Source organism: Octodon degus, unplaced genomic scaffold, assembly GCF_000260255.1.
Source record: "Octodon degus isolate 3935 unplaced genomic scaffold, OctDeg1.0 scaffold00093, whole genome shotgun sequence".
NCBI classification, from domain to species: Eukaryota; Metazoa; Chordata; class Mammalia; order Rodentia; family Octodontidae; genus Octodon; species Octodon degus.
In genome coordinates this window covers 2,922,239-2,927,698 of record NW_004524669.1, presented here as the reverse complement: position 1 = coordinate 2,927,698, position 5,460 = coordinate 2,922,239, and the positions used below count along the sequence as shown (strand labels likewise).

General features: G+C 45.1%; 1 pseudogene; it reads left to right on the top strand.

Moving 5' to 3' along the window:
• Positions 1-2,644: 2,644 nt before the first annotated feature.
• On the top strand, positions 2,645-3,058 carry LOC101566454 (annotated as a pseudogene).
• The last annotated feature ends 2,402 nt before the right edge of the window (positions 3,059-5,460 follow it).

Below are 5,460 nucleotides of genomic sequence, written 5' to 3'. Positions count from 1 at the left end.
CTACATTCCCAGACCTTTTCTTTTTTTTGTTCCTCGAATGCCTTCAGTGCACTTTTGGCCAGCTGGAGAGGTGTGAGGTTCGAACTCCAGCAACCTGAGGCTGACAGCTTTGTGGAAGCAGCCACTTAAAGGCCTGAGCTAGGGCCAGGCCCCCTATTTTTTACTTCTTGAGGCAGGGACTTGCTATGTTGTTCAGGCTGGCCTTGAATTTACTCCCCACGCTGGTCTGGAATATGCCTCAGCCTTCTAAGTGCTGGGATTATAAACCTGTATCACCATGACTAAAAGCAAGGTTTTGTTTTGTTTTGTTGTGTTTTATGTATTTGGCACAGGGTCTCACTATGCAGATGGGATTCATAGTGATCCTCCTGTTTTCAGCCTCCCCAGTGCTGAGATTACAGACCTGTGCTGCCACACCCAGTCTTGGTGGCCATGGGGAGAGAGCGGGCCAGTGTGTAAAAGCAGTTTTTTTAGCTTTTCTTAGTCTGTCTTCTCTCCTTCTTTCTGCAAATAAGCCATAGAAACTAGGATTCCTAGCTGGGTGTGGTGACACAGGCCTGTAATCCAGCACTTAGGAGACTAAGGTAGGAGCAACCTTTTGAGTTCAAGACCAGCTTGGGCTATGGAAACCAGAATCCCCCACCTACATCACTCCAACTTCCCTTGTGTTTGTGTAGAAGAGTTGGTCATGAAGAAATGAAGACTTAGTGGCATAACTGCCTGCCTGGCAAGCACAAGGTCCTGACTTCAATTCCTAGTACCAGAAGATTAAATGAAATTAAATATTTAAAAAAGACTGATTGCAGAGGGATTCTGCCCCATGCCTAGAAGAAATGCTGCAATTCAGGAAGAGGAATCTGGGAAGGCCTTGCTAGGCTCCCACTCCTAGCCTGTCTTCATTAGCCCCCTTGCTAGTTGGTTGTCCTTGTTTTTATTGAACCTAAGCATAAAAATGGAGAGTTCATCTGTATTATTGTAGCTGTCCAAGTCTTCAATCTGAAAGTCCTGTGTCTTGTAAAACTGTGATCAAATCCACTTGTTATGTTTTTCTCTTGTTGCTCTGCCTCTTGTTATATAGTGGTGATTATGACATTTAGTAATGAGCAGGAAAAGGGGACCAGGAATATAGCTCAGCGGTACAAATGCTTGCCTGGCAAGTACGGTGTCCTGAGTTTGATTGTGGAAACCAAAAAACAAACAAACAAAAAACAGTAAAGGGATTACCTTTTCACTTGAGCTGTATGGACACAAATGACCTGAATGAATGGCTGTAAAGCTCAGGAATTTTCTAATACCTTCTACCTGGGAACACTGCAGATGCCTGAGAGCAGCCCAGGGAGACTTTCTAGGCCCCAGTTCCAGAACTTGCCTTAGGGCCTAGGGAGATAGCTCAGTAGAATAAGCACTTGCCTGGCAAGCGCAGGGTCCTGAGTTCAACCCCTGGACCACACACACAAAAAAACCCAAAAAACTTGCCTTAAACACAGTTGCCTGCCATGGCCCTTAGTTTCCATGCCCTTTGTCCTTCAAATGAGTGGCCCCTTCTTTTATTTCTTTAACATAGGGTCTTCCTGTGTTGTCTAGCCTGGCCTTACTCTCTTGGGCTCAAGTAATCCTGCCTAAGTCTCCTGAGTAACTGAGACTAAGTTACTGCGTAACAGAGACTAAGTACACCACCACAACAGGATCAGGCCTAAGGAATCCCTTTTTAACTAGTTTGCTTCAGTTTCTGGGATTCAGAAGAAATGATTTCTGCTTGTGAGCTGCTCCTCTTCCCTGCTCCACCACCACCATTTCAGGCCAAGCTGTCATTCTGTCTTGCTTCATATATTCTAGTAGTCTGCTTGTTCAACTAATAAAACTTTAGTGGGAAGACCCTGGTTATTGTGTGTGTTAGACTATATAAGCAAGCAAATCACTTTCAAGATTGGGAAGCCATATAAAACAGCTTGGGACTGACACTCGGTTTACCAGCAGAGCCTTCTCAGCGTTGGCCAGAGCAACCGAGAAGATCCTAACTTGGCAGTATGGGGGAGCCACCATGAGTTTGAGGCCAACCTGGGCTACATACTGAGGGCTTGTCTCAAGAAAATAAATAAATAAATCTATTCACCTGAGAACAAATCACTGCCCTTCTAGTTCAAGAAGCCCAGTGTGGTCAAGTTGCTATCAAATGTCCAATTTGTCTTCTGGTCCAAGTAGTGTGATATCGAGAGCTCAGTGTTGGTCTCTGGCACTGGGGAGTTGGAAATTCAGAGACAGCAGTAGTCAAGTCAGTCTTAATAATGGGAATCTACAGTGTTGGGCCTTTTCATGGCTTCTGGCTCTGCCACTGTGTTCAGTGTGATGGTCCTGCCATGCACCAGCCAGGGCATCTTGTCTGCTTGGATTCTCGCTGACCCAAAGTGCAGTGACTGTGGTCACTGAGTGGGGAGGTAAAGATCTTCACACCATTTTCTCCGTGTGCCACCATCCACATGCTGTCCTCCAAACCTTGTGCCCAGCCTTCCAAAGAACAGACTAGTTGGCCAGGACATTGGCCGCTGCCGTGAGTCTCATGCTCTCACTTCAAACAACTTCTTTCTTGAAAATGAGCACTTTAGGAGCTCCATCCCGCGCCTTCCATCTGCTTCTATCATTTGCTTCGGTAGCTCACCAGGTCCCCGGCAGCCAGCATGGTGCAGCAGATCAAAAGCAAAGAGGCCTTTCAGGAAGCCCTGGCTGCTGCCAGAGATAAACTTGTAGTAGTTGATTTCTCAGCTACATGGTGTGGGCCTTGCAAAATGATTAAGCCTTTCTTTCATTCCCTGTCTGAAAAATATTCCAACGTGTTGTTCTTTGAAGTAGATGTGGATGACTGTCAGGACATTGCTGCAGATTGTGAAGTCAAGTGCATGCCAACCTTCCAGTTTTTTAAAAAGGGGGAGAAGGTGAGTGAGTTTTCCGGCGCTAATAAGGAGAAGCTTCAAGCTACCATTAATGAGTTAGTCTAACTGTGTTTTCTGAAGAACGTAACTACAGCTGTTTAAAACTTAATTTTTTTTAAATTAACAACAAAATAAGCATGGAAACTATATACCCAACTGCCATCTGATTATAAATGACAATAAAATATTAATTCTACCCTTTTAAAAAAAAATGAGCACTTTAATACCTGCCCACTGGGACAATTTCGTTTTTCTTCTTCAAAAGTACCCCTAAAACCAGGCATGGTGATGCACATCTGTGACCCCAACACTCATGAGGCTGAAGTGGAAGAATCACTGAGTTCAAGACCAGCTTGGGCTACATAGCAAAACAGTGTCTTTAAAAAAATAAAAAAAAAATGCACCCATAAGGCTGGCTGCATGTAATTCAGTTGCCATGACCAAGCATCAACCAAATTTGAGCTTTTCCCACAAATTTCAGATGGACTTTTTCCCAAATCCAAATGGCCATCAGTACAATCCGAGTGAAGGATACTGCTAGGGCTATAGTAAGTGATATAGGGCTCTGGGTTGTCTGCTTATGTAGCTTGTTTGAATCCTCTGATCCTGTTTGGGCTTGATCCCAGATATAATCGTCTCACCTTATGATGGAATCAGCACTGGGCCCATAAGACTTTAGTATCTGACATAAATTAGGCATTGGTGGAAAATTCCAGATGTATTGTCATAACAGCCGTGGTAGCACATACCTATAATCCAGCACTCAAGAGGCTAAGGCAGGAGGATCCCTGAGAAGCTAGCTTGGACGATACAGCAAGACACTGTGTTAACAGGATGCATAGTCACTTGGTCTTCCCATAAGGTTTCCTATTTTCCCTGCAGCCTTGCAGCCTAAGAGCTATTTCTGTTCAAAAGGCATACAATTCTCCATTCCAGTTTTCTCCTTCCTATGCCTGGTAGCTTGTGTTGTGATCCTCCTGCCAGGTTTTGACATCAACTTCATAGTGCTGCGTCTCCCACCACCAGTCACCTTTGCCTCTTTGGGATCAGCCAGATCATGTGACTCCAGACTGCATTGCTTATGGCTATCATGTGGCACAGTGATCAGAAAAGTATTACTAGGCATGAACTCTGCTGTCCCCAGAACCTCAAGGGGCTATCAGCCATCCTGACTTCACTGAGGATGAGAGGGTGTGATGTAGTATACTGGTTAAGGCTCTCTAGAGAAGCAAAATCCATGTGGGGGATTCACACATGAGACTGGCTTACACGCTGAGATGCTGGATGATCCACAAGGCTGTCTGCATGGGGGACAGCCAGAGGTTACAGTAGCTAACTCAACCCAAGCAGCAAAGAGCCAAGCCTTTTTACTAAGATGGTGCCAAAGGCAAAGAAGGAAGCCCCTGTCCCTCCCAAACTGAAGCCAAAGCAAAAGCTTTAAGGCCAAGAAGGCTGTGCTGAAAGGCATCTTCGGCCACAAAAAGAGGAAGATATGAACGTCACCCACCTTCCGCTGTCCCAAGACACTGCGGCTGTGGAGGCAGCCCAAATACCCTGGAAAGAGTGTCCCCAGGAGAAACAAGCTTGACCATTATGCCATCATCAAGTTCCCCCTGACCACAGACAGAGTCAGCCATGAAAAAGATTGAGGACAACAACACACTTGTGTTCACTGTGGATGTCAAAGCCAATAAGCACCCCATCAGGCAAGCTGTAAAGAAGCTCTATGACATCGATGTTGCCAAGGTCAATACCCTAATCAGGCCTGATGGAGAGAAGAAGGCATATGTTTGACTGGCTCCTGATTATATGATGCACTGGATGTTGCCAACAAAAGTGGGATCATCTAAACTGAGTCCAGCTGGTTAATTCTAAATACATACTTTTTTCCCAGAAAAAAAAAAAATCAAAAAACCACAGCACAAGAAGGACCAAGGATAGAGGCCTGGACACTCCCTCAAGGGTTGCTGGTGAGTTGGACATGATGGTGTAGGCCTGTAATCCCAGCACTTCACTTGGGAGGCGGAGGCAGGAGGATCATGGAGTTCAAGGCCAACCTGGGCTACCTGGTGAATTCTAGGCCAGTCTAGACTACACAGCAAGACATTATCTCAAAGAACAGCAAAACAAGTGAGTTCATGTTGAAAGGCTGAAGAAGCTGGAATCTGCATCCACAGGGAATGGCAGCAGCTAAAGACATGTGCACTCGAGCAGACTTGTTTCAGGTGACTTTCTTCATTCAGTCCAGGCTGCAACTATAGTGGATGGCTGCCTACAATCAGGCAAGTCTCCTTGCTCAGCTCGCTCTCTTCTATGCCAGTCATCTCTGGAAAACAAACACCCCATAAAAACACCCGGAAATGCATTTTATTGATATGTTACATGTTCCTTGATCCAATCAGGTTGACAATCATGATTAACCAAATTAGCTTTTGTTTTGTTGTGGTTGTGGGGATTAATCCTAGGGCCTTTGCACTGAGTAAGACCCAGCCCTTTTTTAATTTTTATTTTGAAATGTCTTTTTTTTTTTTTT